This window comes from Lonchura striata, chromosome 11 (genome assembly GCF_050655825.1).
Source record: "Lonchura striata isolate lonStrDom1 chromosome 11, ASM5065582v1, whole genome shotgun sequence".
NCBI classification, from domain to species: domain Eukaryota; kingdom Metazoa; phylum Chordata; class Aves; order Passeriformes; family Estrildidae; genus Lonchura; species Lonchura striata.
The window spans coordinates 7,958,440-7,977,850 of NC_140713.1; the positions used below are offsets into that span (position 1 = coordinate 7,958,440).

A 19,411-nucleotide genomic window follows, 5' to 3' on the forward strand; every position below is an offset into this window, starting at 1 on the left:
TGTTCAGGGTATCAGCTCTAGCATGGGTCTCATAGCTAGCACCTGTGCTTGTCTTAACGACAAAGACAAAAATGCATCAAACAAAATCTGAGCTGAGTCAGAGAGTCAATCAAAAAAATCTTAGCCTAGGAGGGGGAAAAAAAAAGCTAAAGGAATCTGTAATAAAAGAGAGCATTTTTATTTGTTTCTGGGATTCCACACAATATTGTTTTTCTGTCTCACTACTAATAATGAATCCCAATACAGAGTTTATTTGGAAAAGTGCATGTAACCCTCCTGCCTAGTTATGAAAAGAAATTATTCCTGAATTAAAGGAATGGGATCCTCTGCACAGAAACTACTTTATCTGAAGGTGTACAATTCCTCTGCAGTTTTTTTCCTTCTGATATCAGGTTCATGTTTATCACTTGTCTCAAGCAAAAGGACCATGTAGGTTTCATAGTTCACTTTTAAACTTTCATTGAGATATGAACAATATTAAATAGATTTGATCCCACTCATCAAAAGTACAATTGGATTCTTATACTATGATGTTTAGTAAAGAGAAGCTTTGGGGTCCAAATCAAACTAAGTGCAATTGATCTATGGGCAGCACCAAAAAAGAAACACTTCTGCCCTTCATTCTTTAAAAAGAAGACATTTGCCCAAGCAAAAATCTTGTAACTTAATTCTGAGCACATGCACTGCATAAAATATAAATAAATGTAGAAGCAAGTAAAAAAGGAAGGTCACTTCAAACATCTGGTGTTCTGCCTCTAAAATTCTGTGGTATTGAATTCTAGCTGTTATGAACAGTAAGATAAATTAAGAAAGAATTATGAAAAATGCAGCCAGTTAGAGAGAAATGACATTTATTTCATGGAACCTACACCTTCTAAAGACACTGATCTCTGTAACCTAATTAGCCCAATCAACAACCCCTTTTTTTATTTTTTATGTATTATGAATAGGTGTACACATATCTGTGATTGACACACATATATATATCTGTATATATCTGTGTATATATTTATATATTATATGTATTATATATTTATATTATTATAAATATATATTTACATATATAATATATATTTTTATATATTATATTAATACATATGAGTATATATATTTATATGAAAGAAGCTTAATACTCTTAGATTGTGCACTATTCAAGCTATTAAAGTAAAAAGTGTGCTTGCTTAAACACCACTTTCTGCTACTTTTTACATATTGTTTACACAGGGGGAATCGCTTTCTTTAGGTAAACATTTCCTGATTTCTCCATATCTTATGGGACTGCATCAGGCTTTGCAATATAGTGAGGTTTGATTCCCCACACAAATGTTTCCTTGTGTAGAACAAGGATAAGGATGGGTTCCTCTGAAGGCACTTCCAATCTTCCAGCTTGTTCCATTGCACAAGGAGTGCTGAATATAAAAGGAGTTCCCTTCCTCCAAAGGCACAGAGCACTACAGTTAAATTTGTTAGATAATTCACCAGTCCCTGACCCCTTCTCAGACTAACACGTGAGATGAGGAGTAGCCCACAGAGCACCAGCTCTGGAGCCTGCCCTGTGTCTCAGGAGGATGAAGGCACTCCAGGGCTTCAGCTGCCCATCACAGCCACCTCAATCACTGCAGAGCAGGGCTCCCTCCCCTGAGCCCGAGCTCCAGCTCCGATCACAGCCTGCTCCCGACTCCTTCAGCGCCAATGTTACAGTGCATTCTTGGGAATAAGAATCATGAAATGACTTACTGGATAATTATGGCTTGAGAAGAAATGTGCTAAAAGCACAAGCTGTTTAAAGACAAAACCCCTACTTGAATTCACAGATAACTTATTTACTGTAAATGTTTGTGTTCTAATCAGTAAGTACTTTAGAAATCAATGTGGGCATACTGAAAATGCTTTACTCGAGAGATGGAATTATCTTGGGACACCTCAGGACTGTGGAATAAATCTTATAAACTAAGAACTATCATAAATATTTGCACATTTCAAGAAACTTCCTGCCACAACCAGCAAGTGTGGGGCTGTGTAAACACCTGTGCTCCTTCCTTCCATACCTTCCTGCCATCAGCAGCACATCTGTGCAGTTATGCTGATTATTGTTTTATACCAGTTCCTTTGTTTTTGCCCAAACACATCCCATAAGAAACAACAATTGAAAACAAGGGAATTTGCTTTAACCCACTCCCCTCCTAAAGAACAAACTCCCTGGTAGCTGTGAACTGTGGTGTTAAGGGACCTGCAAAGCAGAAGATGGACACGAGGCAGGGGTGAAGAGGCAACATCTCACCCAGTGCCACCCCTGCCATGGCAGGGACCCCTTCCCCTGTCCCAGGCTGCTCCAGCCCCAGTGTCCAACCTGGCCTTGGGCACTGCCAGGGATCCAGGGGCAGCCACAGCTGCTCTGGGCACCTGGGCCAGGGCTGCCCACCCTGCCAGGGAACAATTCCTCATTCCCAACATCCCATCTAACCCTACTCACTGCCAGTTTGAATCCATCAAAGATGGAAGAAAAAAAAATATTGTATAGGTAGGAGGGTAACAATTTTATTCATTGCTTTTAACATATCCAGTAATGCATAATGAACTTTTTAATTTTAGGATATCCAAATACATGAACTAAAACTTGTGAGTCATTTGTTTGTGATAAAGCTTTTCACGAGAAAATTCCACTGCATTTTAGGGACATTATTCAAGGCCAAAGTATTTTTTTCTGTGAATTTCAGATATTGTTCTTGTAGCTTTCTAAAACACAAACTCTTCCTTCAGTATGAGACTTTAGAGAACAATCACTTAAAAAGTGTGACAAAAATTTTAAAACATAATTTAAATTAAGTATATTTGTGGAAAACCAGTTTTATTTCCAAAGAATACTGGCAACACTCCTTCTGCACCTGCCCTCCACAGAAAATCTGCCTATGAATAAGAAAATATTCAGCTTTTGATTTCATGACCAGCAATCACATTTTTAAATACATTTGTTGAAGTGTCTCCATCATAAAATACATATCTGAATTCCATTGCAGCACCAAGTTTCACAGCTAAATATTAATTATTGTTAAAGTTCTCATTTTGCAAATTTAGCGGGGAGATTCAAAAGAGATTCACACTTTTAAAAATGTGACAGTGACAGACCATAAAAGGGAGGGAAAATGATTTTACTCATTGGGTTAAATATTGCTTGTATGCCTGCAATCCCTGCTGCACAAAGCACCATGAGATCTTTTTGATAAATATCTACATATTTTGTAAACACAGCAAATATCCAGCATACAACAATAAAATACGTACCTGGAGAGGAACCCAGCAGGACTCCAATTTTCAGAGCTGTCCTGCAATTAAACTTTTAGTCTTTGCATCAATAATGGCACTGAATATTGAGCTAGATTGCCATGCAATAATTAGCTTTAAAACAGGACTAATGTTTCGGAATGCCTTCTGGGCTGTAGCTGTGAAATCCTGGGTGATGTTATTTAGGACATGCACAGAGCACATTGGCAGCTCCTCCCTCCCAGTGAGGGATGGCCATGAAACCATTATTGTCAGGATGATTGCTGCTAACTCTCTCCTCGATTAGTGCAATGGGCTGTTCAGCTGTGCTGCAGTGGCCGGGATCCTGGCAGTGAATGATGACCAGTACAGATGTTTTATGCATCTGTCTTAATGAACACCCAAGACAGGGAGATAATAACTTTTGAGAAGGATGCCAAATAACAATTTGTTTATTCACTGCTATACGTTTTTGGTGCTTTTGCTTATGATGGGACACATTTTACATTTCTGAGCCATGCATTGCAGAAACAAACACTGGAGGTGGAGTGAAAGATGTAGAGCAATAGCAGAGATAAAGTGAAATAAGACACCAGCTTTAACACTGCCAGAGAACAAAGGGCTGACGTGTTGAGTAGGCAGGTTACAGAGAAAAGTCCCTGTCCAAGATAATTACATTTTGCACATCAGCTTTGGGCTGGATAAAATAGTCCTGGGTTTGCTTGTGTATCATGACTCCAAGATTTGAAACAAGTAAAAGGATGAAGGAAATCAGCAGTGCTGTCATTTTCTTCCCTGACACTAATGCAAGAGAAAAAGAGAGCACGTTTATATGGTGTGACTGACACAAGACTTCAGCTTTAAGGGAGCATAACCATTTATCCTTGTTTACAGCAAAAGAGGAGGATAAGGGACTGCTCTGTGATAGCAGAGGCAGGGCTTTCATTATCAAACACTTACCAAGACACTGAAGCATGTGTATTTTAGAAACAAACAAAAAACAAGACTGGGAAAAATATTTCAGGAAAGTGAGAGAACAGATCCCCAATCCCTCATCTCCAAATGCACCACAGAGTAACAGTAACTCTGGCTATGCCACACCACTGCAAAGGCACACAAGTTATTTAAGAAGCAGGGCTTGAATCTGTGGCTTCACCCTTTGCATTCTGAAGAGATTCTGAGAGAGAAATTCATCTGCTTCTTGATGCTGCTATGAAAGTCAAGAAATGAACTCTTTCTGATGAATAAAGGTCCTCTTAGAGATCACCGATCCAAATTCAATTTCAGGCAGTCACGACAATTTCCTTCCCAGAAAGAACTTGTTTTGCATTTCCAGTTTTGTTCTGAGCCTTTTTTGTAGCAGGCTTGGTTTTTAACAGCTGCTGAGTTTCACTGCAGCCATGCCTCTATTGATTAGGACAGGAGCGCAAATGAATTAGGAATAGAAGAGCTGATTTAAAGTGGGAGGCAGTAACTTTATTAAGTCTTATCATAAGCAGAGATATTACACAAAAATGTTTTTGCTTGATTCAAGAAGTTGCTAACAGTGTTCCAAACCAGATAAAGATACAGCCTAGGCCCTCAGATCATCAGGTCTTCCACTATTATAAAGAAGGAAAGCAAATACAGAAGAGCTGTCTTAATCAGAGAGGATTAAAAATACCTTTTTAAATGATTGTACCAGAAAGGTGTTGCTCATTCTCTCCTTAATATCCTGTATCACACTGGAAGTAATCTGTTATTGCAACTAGACCTGTTGCTAGCTGAGTTTACAACTTCCCTCTCCCTTGTAGCCTGGCTCTAAACATCCAGCCTGCTGTAAGAGGAGACCTTGGAAATGCAGGTTCCCTGGAAAAATGCATTCCTGATTGTGTCTGAGCACAGCATCCTGGGAATGCCACAGCTCTCTTTAACCCAGGACAGGGGAGGTGGTGCCTGTCCCACACATGGGCACACAGGCGATGCAGACAGGAGCAGCTCTGCCCTCCTGGACCATCTCCTGGCCACCTGTGAAATAAGGTGGGAAAGGGCCTCAGCCAGACTCCAGGGCTCATTTCCAGGGATCAGCCTTCTCCCTGCCTGTGTGATCACAGGTCTGACAGGTAAGAGGATTAAAGCTGCCTTGGAACCTGCACACTGGCCCTGAGAGGGGTTCCAACCCTGCCACACTGTTCAAGCACACACAGAACGGTCCCAGCTGACTCCAAGGATACACAACATAACTTTTTAAACACCACAGAGTTTTTAACCACATTAACAATTGCTCTCTGACACTTTAACTTGCAATTTTAAATATATATATATACATATTCCTTCAACCTCTACGGTTCAAACAGAACCAGTGAACTCTGCTTGTAGCAGAAAGCAGATTTTCTGCAGCAAGAAACCACTGCTGTGGTATCAGTTATTTATATTTGCATGACAAACAGTTGCTGGCTCCTTGCCTAACGCGTTGGTGTTGGAACATTTGGTCCAAACAGTGCGTCTGCCAGCTCAGGACTGTGCTGGATCTGTCACCAGGCGTTGGATAAATGTGTCACCCTTGACAGCCTGCATGTGGATGGTTTGAACCACGCTGAGGGCGAGCGACTGACCACGAGGCAGCCTGTCCTAGGCTTGCACACCCTTCCCACGCACACAGAAATAGTCAGGGCAGCTCTAGACCCATTTCTATTTCCTGACTGTGGGTGCTGTACTGTTGCCCACCACTCTGACTACTATTTCAATTCCATGTAAGCAACACAAGTGGGCCAAAGCAGCCTTTACAGCCAAACAAATCCCAAACAAAATAAATGGAATGAAAGCCTAACCCCACACTCCTATGTCAACAACTCAAAATCTGTTGCATAAATTAGGCTATTAAATACCACAAGCAAGTTCTCCAACCTCCTTCCCCTGAGATTCTGCAACTACAGGGCACCTATTCCCCAAATCAATGGATGCAAAGTGAGCAGCTCAGGCAATGAAATCCTGCAATCAAAAAGAGCCACCAGGGCCCTTACCAGTCACTCTTGTGACTATCTTCACTGTGTGATGCCAGATGTACTAAAATCCACTCGTTTAGCCCATGCTGGAATCACAGGGATAATTCTGAGCCTCTTCTGAGGAGGCTGTTCTGTGTTTCACTGAGGCTCAGACCTTCCTCCCTCTGAGCTCAGTAGGGGTTGGCTTTCAAAGAGAGAACTGCTGAGCCCAAAGGTACCCACACTACAGGCACCACCAGGAAAACACTACTGGTATTCCAGTGATTCGATGGAAAACTTATTTTTGGTGCCTCACTGGAATGCAGAAAATCATTCTTTACAAAGCAAATAGAATGAATTGTAATAATTGAAAACAGCATGAGCTCTCACTGTTAATTTGGGGAAAGGGATCTTGAAATCTGAACAGTTACCATCTGAAGTAATGACAAAGAATTTACCAGCAATTTATATAAACCCAACGTAATAGGGATTTAACTGAGTGGCAGATGGAAAGGAAAAGAGTTGTCTCTGCTTTTCCAGAACTGCTTAGCACAAATGAAGCCAGCAGGGTATCTGCTGAGTGACATCACACTTGGATAATAAATAGATCTTCCCTGGCAAAATTATGACCCAAAAACGTAACTCACTTTTTCAAAGTTTAGAAAACATATATAAACAGTATATAATTCTTATTTGCCCTCTTTTCTGGAATACCAAGAAGTAACTTCCAGAAACTTAGATTTGTACCCGCATACGATGTTCTGGAAAATCATCCTGGCTAATTTAAACACTTGGTTCCTCAGTTTTAAAAAATTACCTAATTTGTACTTTTTTGTTGTTGTTTTGCTTCCTTTTGGAATGCTGAGAATTTAAGTCACTACAAACAAGCAATTGTCCTTATCAAAACAGAAGACTTGACTTTGCTTGGAGGTTTCTGAAGTTTAATTTCTACTTTCTCTACGCTCATGATCACTGAAGTCATAAATATACTTCACCTCACTGCAGTCAATTATGGCAAAACTACGTGCCTGCATCTGCTTTATCCTAATCCTCAACATAAATGTGCTTAAGCATGGGAATTAACCTGCTGAACCATGTTAATTATATCTAGGGATGAAAAAGACAGTTCAGAGCTTGTTCTGGAGATCGGATCCATATTCCACACAAACATCAATCCAGCAGGAGGGTTCCTGGGGCCTGAGGTGGGCCCAGGGGGTTGCTACAGCCCAGGAGCCAGGCTGTGATGCTGCAGGAGACAGTGAGGGCTGGCAGCCACAACAGAGCCTGTGCTGGGGAACAGCTGAGGACACAGCTCCCTTCCAGCCCAGATGTGCCAGACAAAAGCTGCTGCCAAGTTCCCTGTGCCTGTTCCTCTTCTCACAGCTCTGTCTCTGGATGCCATCCTCCCTCAAATGAGCAGGGTGGCTCTAGCCAGTTTCTGGAGGAGTCTCTCCAAACCCAGCTTGCTGCCTGGAACGGGGCAGGGAGCTTTCCAAAGGGCAGCTGTGTGGCTGGGGAGCACAACTGGCCCTGCAGGGGCGAGCAGGGGTGCAGGACATCACTGGCAGGAGAGCATTGCTTCCAGAAGCGCAGGGAGCTGCAGCCTGGCACAGCTGCCTGTGCCTGTGATGCCTTGTGAAGCCTGGCCTAGAACAGAGGCTGGACAGAGTTACAGAATAAAGCAGGGATTTGCTAAAAGGCCTCAATGGATCCACCTTGGGCAGCACAAGAGCCCAGCCAGGCCCACACCCAAGATGGACCCAGAACGGTCCCAGAATGGACGACCACTCACAAGGTCTCTCACTTTGATCAGTTCTGGCCCATCTGCACCTTGGAGTGAATTGTCCAATTCCAGCTTTGGCTTATCAAGTCCCACCCTTCTTGTTTCACAGATTTCACAGAATGACTGGGCTGGAATAGACCTTCAAGATCATCGAGTCCAACCCAGCCCCAACACCTCAACTAAACCCTGGCACCCAGTGCCACATCCAGTCTGTTTTTAAACACAGTCAGGGATGGTGACTCCACCACCTCCCTGGGCAGCCATTTCAGAACTTTATCACCCTTTCTGTAAAAAAACTTTTCCTAATACCCAACCTGTATTTCCCTTGGTGCAGCTTGAGACTGTGTCCTCTGGTTCTGTCAGTGCTGCCTGGAGAAAGAGCCCAGCCCCAGTTGAGCACAACCACCTTTCAGGGAGTTGTAGGGAGTGATAAGGTCACCCCTGAGTCTCCTATCTCCAGGCTAGACAACCCCAGCTCCCTTTTTCTCTCTTCAGCCCACCATTGTTTATGCTCTTGGGCCTGAGATTTGGATCATTTGTCCTTGATCCCCAGCTAGAGAAGGAATTGTTTTGTCTCCCTGCTCTGTGAAGAGAGCTCTCCATCCCCTAATATAAAACTCAAAACTACACACTAAAGCAGCCCGGAATCTGAAAAATATGGAAGCTAAAACTGAAGGCATCACCTGTGCCTGCTGCTGAGTGGGAACCAGCACAGCCCAGCTGGATGAGGGCTGCAATCCCCATCCCTCTCCTCTCCCACCGCCCCCAACCTCTGCTCATTTCCACTGAGCTCATCCCTGTGAAAAACAAGCTGTAATAAACCCAAGGCAAAGAATTGGTAAATGTTTTACTGGTCTTTTCACCTGGATTTTAATGATTTTACTATTCTTACAATTTTAAAGTACTTTCCTGAGAATCCTTTGAATTATTCATCCATTGTGCAGCAAGGACAATGTGGAACTCCACTAAATATTATGTAGGTACTGAATGGGGAAATGCTTTGTCTATTTGCTATTGTGTTATTTAAACAGAATTCTTAAATAGCAACAAAACAAGACCACCAGCAATAAAATACCTCTGTTTTATATCTGAGGGTCTACAAACTGTTTCAAAATGCACCATGCTCAGTGTTATTCTGGTAAAATTACACTTTGCCTCTCCACCTAACAAGCATTTCCATTAAACATAGCATTCTCAGCGAGATGTTTTCTCAATGGTGAATACTTTGATTGACAAAGGATTAAATTACTGCTGATTCTTTCGTGATTTATGGCTCTTAACACCTGTTAGGTGTTAAATTTACCTTTTCACATCTCTGCTGTGCAAGATATCTGCTCCCACTTCATTAAGGTCCTGTGTTTTACACCAGTGATGACACTTCAACACAAAAACTGATGCCTTTTAGAATATAATACCTAGAGGCTTTTTAATAAATTTATCTTTAAAGTTTTCACAGGCTATTTTTTTATCTCACAGAATGGATTCAAAGAAGGAATTTTGGAAGAAAAGCAGTGCTGAATTTGGTATTTTTCTTGCTGCCCCCTGCAATACGGCCTGGTGAAAAAAAGATACTTTTTACACTAACAAATTGTCTATAGACACTGTGTCTGAATAGCAATGGCAAAACATATTGAATTCAGCATCTAAATTTCAAGAAAGGATTCTCTTAAGGGCTATGAATTACACCTAAAAGAGGTTCAATATATATGTGCAATCAAATATAGCATATCATTAAACAAAAATATATTTAATCATCACCCAAATTTTCTCTTAAAGGAATTTATTACAGTGCTGCAGTAGCACAGTTAAAAACCACTGAGACTATCAGAGCATCACAGTGTATTTGTACAGGCAAGAAGTGCTCAAATGTTTTAATAAGGTGCTGTGCAGTAATAACTTCAGTGTGTTCCCAAATCACAGAATTAATTTACAGTCCTTTCACAAAACTAAATGGATTTAATATAGTGATCATAAATTAACACTAGCAATTGATGTAAACAGCTATCTGAGAGAGATTTCCTTCAGTTCTGTACCTGCTAGTGGTGTGATAAACCAGACTTCCAAGGTATTACAGCAGAGAGGCAATCTGTTTAATATGGAAAACAGACTTGGAGGCAGGGAGGTGACCTGTTTGCAGAATTCTCCTAAATCCCAGGACAATTATTGGAGAAGCACTTCTATATAATCTTGACAAAGGCGGTGGAACGTGGCACTGTGGTGATGTGACTCCTCGAGAAATCTTTTAATTAAACAAATGCAAAGGGGAAGGTTAAGTGAAAAATAAACAGCTCCTAAACAGGCATGATGAACAGAGCTTAACCCACATCAAAGGGGCAGGAGATGGTTTCAGTATTAAATCAGACCTTGGGAGTTAATCTGGCCAGGAGGAACCTCAGAGTCTTTTCTGAAGTGCACATCTGTGTTACTCAGGCTGTTCTTGCTCACAGCCAGGATATCCAGAGACTCCATGAAATACATATGCAAGTTTTCAACTGCACGTTAAACCACAGCAACTCGCTTTCCATTTCCTTCTTTTGGAAATGTTTTTAAGACAGCTGCAAGTCACTGCTTCAAGATTCCAGACTGGAATCTTGCAACTGGAAAAACTGTGTAAAACCTGTGGGAAGCCCAGACAAAATTCAGATTGGTTGGTTGTTTTTGTGTGTGACTTCTCTGTACTCTTTGGAACAGCAGTGAATCAAAACCACCTGGTCAACTTGCACAGACAGGACAGAACTCTGTTTGCTTCTGAGGAGAAGGAGCTTTCCACCAGCTGCAAAAGAAGCTGACACCCACACTTTCCAGGTGAAAGCTGCTGCTTCACTAAGGCCTTTGGAAAATTACTCAAAAGGTAGTAGGGGACTCTATTCCTTCTACTGAGAATCTACCCCATTTCTTCTTTCTCTATAAGAGAACATGCAAAATTAAATCCAGTGAAGAACTGTTGGAAAGACAATTTCCCAGAGTCCTGAGAGCTCATGAGTGTGGTGACAGCCCCAACAACCATGCACTTGCAGTCAGTATTTCCTGCTATTTCAACCAGTTCTAAGTGGTTTGTCTGTAATTTTGTATAATTCAGTGCCTCATCCTCCCAAGATCCATACCACCACTTCCTTAAATCCTACTGGGAACACACTCTGCATTTTCAAATGTGAGAAACCTTAATTGGAAACACCAAATGTGCCTTTCTAAATCTCATCTCGGTAGACAAGAGACCAAGCAGATTCCAAGTTGGATGTGTGCACCAGAATTAAGATTTAAAGGAAATTTATGTTCTTCAATCTGCAAGAGCAACACTCAGAAGTCTCATCTACTCCCTTCAAGCAAGCACATTTTCACCAGTAATATTTCAGATATTACAGACATGATATTCTGGTGAGACCAGACCTAAGTTAGAGTAAGGGTGCCTTTGTTTGGTTTCTACCTCAGCAACATTTGTCTTCTACATTAACGTTGTCACTAAACTATAGAAGGGGATTGTCTCTCCTCCTGGCCCAGCATATTTGCCTCATATTTTCCAGGACCAAGTACAGGCACCTAAAACACTTCACATCCTGCTGTGGAGTTCATCTGCTTCCTCTTCTATCCAACAAAACTCTTTTTCACGTTCAACCTCTCTCCTGGCCACAGTTTCCATGTGGTTGGGTTGCAGTTTGGCAGATCCCTTGCTGAGGGTCAGTGTATTAACCCAGAATGATGATTTTTCTGGAGGAGGAAATGGGGGCTGGGGTTATTTTTCCTGGGGTTGACTCAGCTCAATGAGTGGTCAGCAAAGCACCAGACTCCAGATGGACACAAGTGACCATGCAACTTTGAATGTGATAAACAGACAGTTCTGGCTTTTGCTGAAGAGGAATATTTAGATATTTTTGTGCTATCTAATGGGTAACATTAGGTTCTTCTTATTCTTTAAGGTTTTTATATCAGCTTTCCAGGTTTCTTCATTATCTGAACACCTTTATTTGATACCTAAAGTGTCTAGTTCCAAACCCAATGATGAATTATGAATAATGCTGGCTATATTTATAATGCATCCAAAATCAGATAAAAGATGTAAAAAGAAACAATAATTAGTTTTATCACCTGTTTTTTCTGTGACAAAGAATTTATCAAGCTATGATCAAAAAACAGTCCTCTTAACAAAATATTGTTCTTAAAAAAGATAATGATTTGGCATATCTTCAAACAGTAGAAACCAGGAAATAATACTGCTAATGAAAACATCTAAACAGCCTAAGGTACTTGACCTTTCCCAAAGCTCACTATAAATAGCTTCCAATACTGTGACTTGCACTCTGCAACTGCAGCAGATTGATAAGGAACAACAGCAATGCAGAGGGAGCAAAACAGGTTATGAAACACTGTCCCCTGTTTCAGATAGTACAATATAAACCACTCCTGTTAATGCACTGAGAATGCCAAGGTTATGTGGCTGAATTCAGTCCTGTGATGAATGAGTGCAAAGGATGTCAGAAATGTGCTGGGATAAACAAAGAGCAGAAACAACTCTTGTTTCTGCGAGAGAAAGTTGCATTTGTTTTGAAATAGCCTCTTTTTTAAAATAATTCCCTAAACAGCCTGGGAGCCTGTGTTAAGTGACTTTAGGCAGCACCTTCAGTAACACAAAGCTCAGCCCAAGCAGACAAGGCCATTTGGCAAGGAGAGATATAATAAAAAAAAATAATAATTAAAAAAATAGGATAGAATGATGTTTTTAGAATTGTACTCTCTCCTAACACACTGTTTCATATTGCTATGAAGCAATCTTTTCTATAGTAAACCCACCTTCACAATGAAGATATTTCTTCTGATTGCAAAAAATCCCACATAATTCATAATTCCACATCAAGAGCAGTATAGAAAACACTTTATTTCTTAAAGGTAACTACTTTCTTTCTTTTGGTTTAAAAACTATCCAAAAAGCACAGTATAAATAGAGGTAAACCCTACTGTGATCTAGGTAAAACCCTTCCACAGCATTTTAGTATTCCTAAAATTGCCCCAGAATTAATTTCTAAGAATTAAGCAAGTTTGGCCTTTCTAAATATTGACCTAGTCATCAATGTTTTCCTTTTTCAGAATTTATTAGACACTGATATGGCTCATTTAGAAACCAAAATACCTGATCTATTCAGTACCCTATGAACATTACCTGCCAGCATGGGGCTGGGCATTTTTTAGCTCCATAATTCCATTACAAAATGTTACCAGTGTAGTTGTGATGTATTTGCACATGAAGATCAGCATCTTACACAGGTAATAGAATCTGAATGCTAATTTCTCCTAAAAACAACCACGAGTACAAGAATCAACAGGCCTTGCTGAAGTATTAACTGTGTTAAAACCAGCATTGTTCCTATACACGTTTTTAAATGCCAATAAACTACCTTAGTCCCCATAGGTCTGTCATAATTCATGCATGAGATTATCTCATTTTACTACTCTGGAATATGTTCTGAATACAATTCTTGCTTCATTTCTTCTGGGAAAAGGGAGAGGTTACTATTTCAAACTGCTTCATCTGAAAAATTTCATAATTAACTCAATGTTAATTCTGTGCTACAACACAAACATAATCACATTATTAAATTAATATTTAATTATAAAATAATCACTGTGCAATATAAAGGGTAAAAACAAATTACAGAATGATTACAGGGTAATTAAATATTTATCATTGAAACATCTGAGTGACAATTTGTGACCACAATGTGCTGAGAATTTTGTCCACAGCAAACTGCTGTGAACCAGTCAGCCTCTATCTTTTACACTCAGATTAATAACAGGATTTCTCATCTCTGTGTGAGAGTAACCATGGGTTCTTACTCAGCTGCATCATCCTCTGTGAGCAAACACAGAACTATTACTCCAGAATTGTGCTGTTCACTCAAAAGGAGTAACTGAGCTACTTTCTATAACTGTTCATTAAGAATAACACGGAGTACAAATGTTTTCTTTCCCTCATTTAAATTCATAAAAATGAAGGAAAACAAAAGGCCTGAAAACTTCTGAGGTTTAATGAAGGGAATGAGACAAGAACTCCTCCATCATCAGGTACTGCCACACCTAAAACCCCCTGAGTTCAGCCTAACCCACTTCAGATATTCTAAATTTGAGTGAAGAGCAGCTGCACAGACACACTCCCAGCTGCCCTGGCAGAACAAATCTCCTTCCTCAGGCACAGGCACCAAGGCCAGACACAAACATTTCCTCTCACCTGAAACGCCAGGCTCAGCCACCAGCAGGGCTGCAATTCTCTGTGCCTCAACCAGGGAATGAACATTCAAGTTTTCACAGGGAAGTTTTCTCCCAGGACCTGCTTCTTGTAGAGACAAAGACAGAAGCAAACATGAGAAGAAAGCAAGTGTGTTACTTCAATGCTAAAAACAGCTTCCCTTGAAATTTCACTGAGTGATGATCTAAAAGAAAGCCATGATCCTTAGGGCTGGGATCTGAAGGTTAACCCTGAGCAGTAGCTGCACTCTCTGTATGGCTGGAAAACAGAAGTGCCCCAGAAAAAAAGATGCTAAATTTACCATAGGTCTAATACACAGAATAAAGGTAAAAGTATTTCTGCCACTGCCATACAATGAACACCTCATTCTGTGCCCAAAAATTATTTTTTTTTTTTTCTGCAAGCACTGGTGATGGTGCAGAGGAGATGTCACTAATCTACTTTGGTCTTTATATCAAGTGACAAAGATGAATATTCCCAGAGAATTTCTGCTGTGAGGCTCTCCAGAAGAAGGCTCTCTCTTTGCTTTGCCTATTCTCACTTTCATTTTTTTTAGCACCAAATCTAATTTACTTGGGAAGTTGTGGAAAATTATCAAAACAGCTCCAATTTCATCCCTACTGAATAGCAAAAAGCTAATTCTTTTGCAGCATTTAAGTTTCCAAATTGAGAAACTTTGTATTCCTACAAGATATTTTACCACGGGAGTATAAATGAACACAAAAATGCCCAGAAAAAAAGACAAATCACACTTGGGAAAGGTAAAGTTCTTCAAAGAACTCTCCACAGCAGGTTATCAATGGAATCTAATGGAACTTCCTAGGAAGAGCAGTTCTGAGTGAATTGCTGAAGGAACTAATTACTGCAGAATAAAATGACAGCACATGGTGCTGAAGTTCCTGACACAGTTGGCCTGCTTGTTACTTAAGTGAAAGAGCTGGATAGGAAACTTCACCTCAGTAAGGAGGACAAGGAGGTGAAAAAGTATTTTCTTGAGATGAAACAGAACGTAAGAATGTAAATCAAGAAATTAAAATCAAGCCTGGGCTAACTGCAAGTCAAAAATCAATTTGACTGGGCTAGAAGAGTTCCTTCAAATATGGATGTCAAAAAATTCCTTGTGAATTAAATTCTGAACTAATTGAACACTGCAAATCTTTTCTGCAGAGATTCTTAGAAAGAAAGAAAATATTCTTAGCTTAACTACATGCAAATATTGCTGGACAGCAATAAGTTTAAGACAACTGATGTCTCCACTATAAATCCATTCCTTATCATTTATACCATTAATGACTGACAAAGAAATCAAGTAACAGGTTGAAAATACACATTAGAAATAGTTCAATAGGAAAAGTGATTTTCCTGGCACAATCTCTGCTTAGTCAAAAATGAGTAGAGCTAAGGAAGGAATACCTGATGTACAGTAAGGAAAGCTTAATCATTTGCAATCTGAAAAATAACATGGACAAAGATAAAAGCCAGGCCTCCATATGGTAAGCTAAACATGTTTAGTTTTTTATTAAAAATGTAGTTAGATTTTTTTTTTTTTTTTGTTATGATGAGAGTGTTTAATTAGAGGAAAGAAGAAGGATGGGTCTTTGTAGGGTATATGGGATTCCAGAAGACATTACAATCCCATTGACTATTCACAGCCTCACTCTGCCCAGAGGGGGGCCCTTCCAGACTTGTTTTGAAATCCTGGGTAGACCACAAACTCACCCTTTACCTGGCTGACTCCACCAGGACTGGTCATTTATTCAGACACCTTTGCACCAATTGGCGTAAAACATCTTTTGCTTATGCCAGCACAAACCTACAGCAATCTTGCTTTACATCAGCATGAGACAGAATGCAGAATTTAACACCAATTACAAACTGGCTCTTCCTTTAGCTGTTGCCAAATAGCAAGGAATTATTTGTTGCTTCCTAGGTACCTTGGTGATTAATGAAGTTTAAGAAGGGCACCTTCACTAATAATATGTGCCTCACATTGATCATGTTTCCAGCAATCATTAGTATTCATTAACAGCAGTCAACTTCTTAATTCCTTTTTGCTTAAGTCCAAATTATTGCAAGTTATTTACAACACCCTGTAGGAAAGAACAAAGCTCTCACAAAATCTTAATGGCTTATTCCCAGATCCTTATATACCAGCACTTCTGGGAAATACATGCACACTGCAAAAATATCCTGGCTGATAGTCCAGAGAATTAACTGCACATCAAACTCTGGACAGAGTAAGCAGAAGATAAACTTGCATCAGGCACATGGCAGAAATACAAGATACAGGAAGGTAAAATAACTCACTTGCTCAGATCTGATTGTCTTCTATAAATCCAGCACTGCAGCCTTCTCCTTCTCCAGGTGGTCTGGTGCAGTGTCTTTGGATAATTACAGCATCACACCATCACACAATTTGTCTACTCAATCTCACCAGAAAGCTCCCAGGCCAGTTCAATACAAGGAGCTCTCCAAATGTGTCTACCAATTTTCTTTTTGCTCCCTACAATGCAAATCTATTTTAGAATCATAGAATCACAGAAGATGCTGAGTTGGAAGGGACCCATCAGGATCACCCAGTGCAGCCCCTGTCCCTGCACAGACCCCCAGCAATCCCCCTGTCCATCCCTGGTGTCCAAATGCTCCTGGAGCTGTGGCAGCCTCGGGGCTGTGCCCATTCCCTGGGCAGTGCCAGCACCTCTGGGGACACAGAACCTTCCCTGATCTCCAGCTGTTCCCTGGGTGCTGTCCCTGGCCCAGAGCAGAGGTCAATTCCTGCCCCTCTGCTTCCCCTTTACATTCCTTTGATTGGGAATTAAAAATATTTTTGCCGAAGCTGAGTATCTCTTGCCTGTGACAGTGACTGGTAAAGAATTCTCCTCTCTTTCTTCACCCCAAAACTTTCTTATTCCAGTTTCTCCTCCCATCCAGCTGAGGAGCAGGGGGTGAGCAAGAAGCTGGGTGGGCGTTTGTCTGGAATCTGTGTCTGCCCAAAGATTTCCAGCATTTCTTGTTTACAATGGTGCCATCCTATTATTTCAGAACCTACTTCAAGATATTCCTACATCTCCCCAACCAGGTTCTCCACTTTGCAATCTGTGTATAAAAAGTATGCCAAATAATATCCATGAATACTTCTTATCACTTTTCTCTTTTGATTTAAATATTCAAATATTACCAAGCAAAGCATCAGAGCTCTAAGATTTGTGAATATATTGCCCATCTGGCAATAGTCTGAGGTTCCTAGCTGCAGTAGATGAGCAAATCTGAAATTATAATTCCTTCAAAGACTGTCAGGATGACATAAATTTGCTAAAATCTCTAACATTTTGTGAAATGCACTAGAAACATTGCATGCCTCAAGATGCAATGTGTATATACCCCATAACAGTAGTTCAAATATAGGAAAACAAGTAAAATCTATGATAATTTCTTCACTGAGGGACATAAGAAAAATATAAAGCCATAAACACAGAGACTACCGTTTAGAACTTCTAATTCCTCTATTAGATTGAAATAAAACAGAAATATTGTGGTTCACAACTGTAAAACACAAATGTACAAGAAGACCTCAGGTCAGGAGAAATCTGTTGCAGAAATAGTTGACTGCATTTGAAAATATCAGAGATAGCTGCTGGTGTGTCATTCAGGAGAGATTGTTTCTTTCTTCCTCAGGTGAACTTCCTGTGCAATAGGAGAACTAAACAAAAGTATTGTCAGAGCTTTAAAAACCCTGTCTTCCAACTCTCACCTTCTCTTGCCATTTCTGGTCTCTCATTTCTGCTGCCTCATGGGTCATTCTGGAAGCATCTCATTAATGGTCAGGCCTGCCCCACCAGCCTCAGGTCTACTCACACCCACAGAGGTCTGTGATGTGCTGCAGTCCTCCAGCCAAGGAATTTGTTGTCTGTCCCACTCCAGGCTCTCTTCTCTCCTTTCACATCAGAGTAAGAACAGCACAGGAATGAGGAGAGCAGAATTTGGATGTAGGCTTTGGCAGGAAAGGCTGATAACTCTTCCACACTGTGGATATCACTCCTGCTAATGATTCCTTGTGAAGGCTGACCTGGAACAGAGAGTAGACAGAGTTAAAAAATAATGTAGGGATTTCTTAAAATGCCTCAATGGATCCACCTTGGGCAGCACAAGAGCCCAGCCAGGCCCACACCCAAGATGGACCCAGAACGGTCCCAGAATGGACGACCGCTCACAAGGTCTCTCACTTTGATCAGTTCTGGCCCATCTGCACCTTGGAGTGAATTGTCCAATTCCAGCTTTGGCTTATCAAGTCCCACCCTTCTTGTCTTTCTCTCTTCAGCCCACCATTGTTTGTGCTCTTGGGTCTGAGATTTGGATCATTTGTCTTTGGTCCCCAGCTGGAGAAGGAATTGTTTTGTCTGCCTGCTCTGTGAAGAGAGCTCTCCATCCCCTCATATGGAGCTCAGAAGTAAACACTAAAGCAGCACAGAATCTGAAAAATATAAAAGCTAAACCTGAGGCATCATTGACAGTGTCCTGAGTACTTTCTGCAGCAATGAGGGGGCCAGTAGTCAAAAGCTGATCCCGCTCCTGGGTCCAAGCAATGTCCTGTACAATTTCTGATGTAGAGTTTTGATTCTGATGAACAGCTCATAAAAAGAAATAACTGTCATCATCTTCCTGAAGAGCTAATTTGAAAGCCTTATAGCCATAAACACACCTCCAAGCAGCAGCTATTAATAAATGGTTTTTCCTCTCAAATTTCAGGTCTGAGAAAAGAATAGGGAACTTCAAAGTTGTCCATATGAATGATTATTGAGATGTTTGTCATATACAGGCCCAGCTTCATGCATGGGTTAGCTGTGGATTCACCTCCGTGGGTTGGCATGAGGCCTTGCGGCCAAAAACCAAAGCAGAACTTCAGCAGTGAAAAACCTGACCCAGCCACATGGTTAAGCAGCTTAGATATTCCTTTTCCACTGGATTTCTTTGTAGCAAAGAAACAGCTAAATAAATAATAAAGCAGATTTTAGAGAAAGACTTGAAAAATTAATGGAAATCTGCATGATCAAGCCAGGAAGAGCCTGATGTGAAGTTGGCTGCATAGCTCTGATCAAATCAGAATAGTCAGGGAACAGTTTCACATCAATGCAGACATCTCTGGGAATACTTTTAAGTGACACCACCTCA

At 40.7% G+C, this 19,411-nt stretch overlaps 1 long non-coding RNA gene across 1 annotated transcript in view; it reads right to left on the reverse strand.

Moving 5' to 3' along the window:
• LOC146766378 (uncharacterized) overlaps window positions 1–19,411 on the reverse strand; it is a 120,363-nt gene that overhangs the window by 83,334 nt on the left and 17,618 nt on the right. The window contains exon 5 of the long non-coding RNA XR_014957817.1: window positions 3,283–18,308. This is a non-coding gene — a long non-coding RNA (uncharacterized LOC146766378). The remainder of the gene's footprint in view (window positions 1–3,282; window positions 18,309–19,411) is intronic.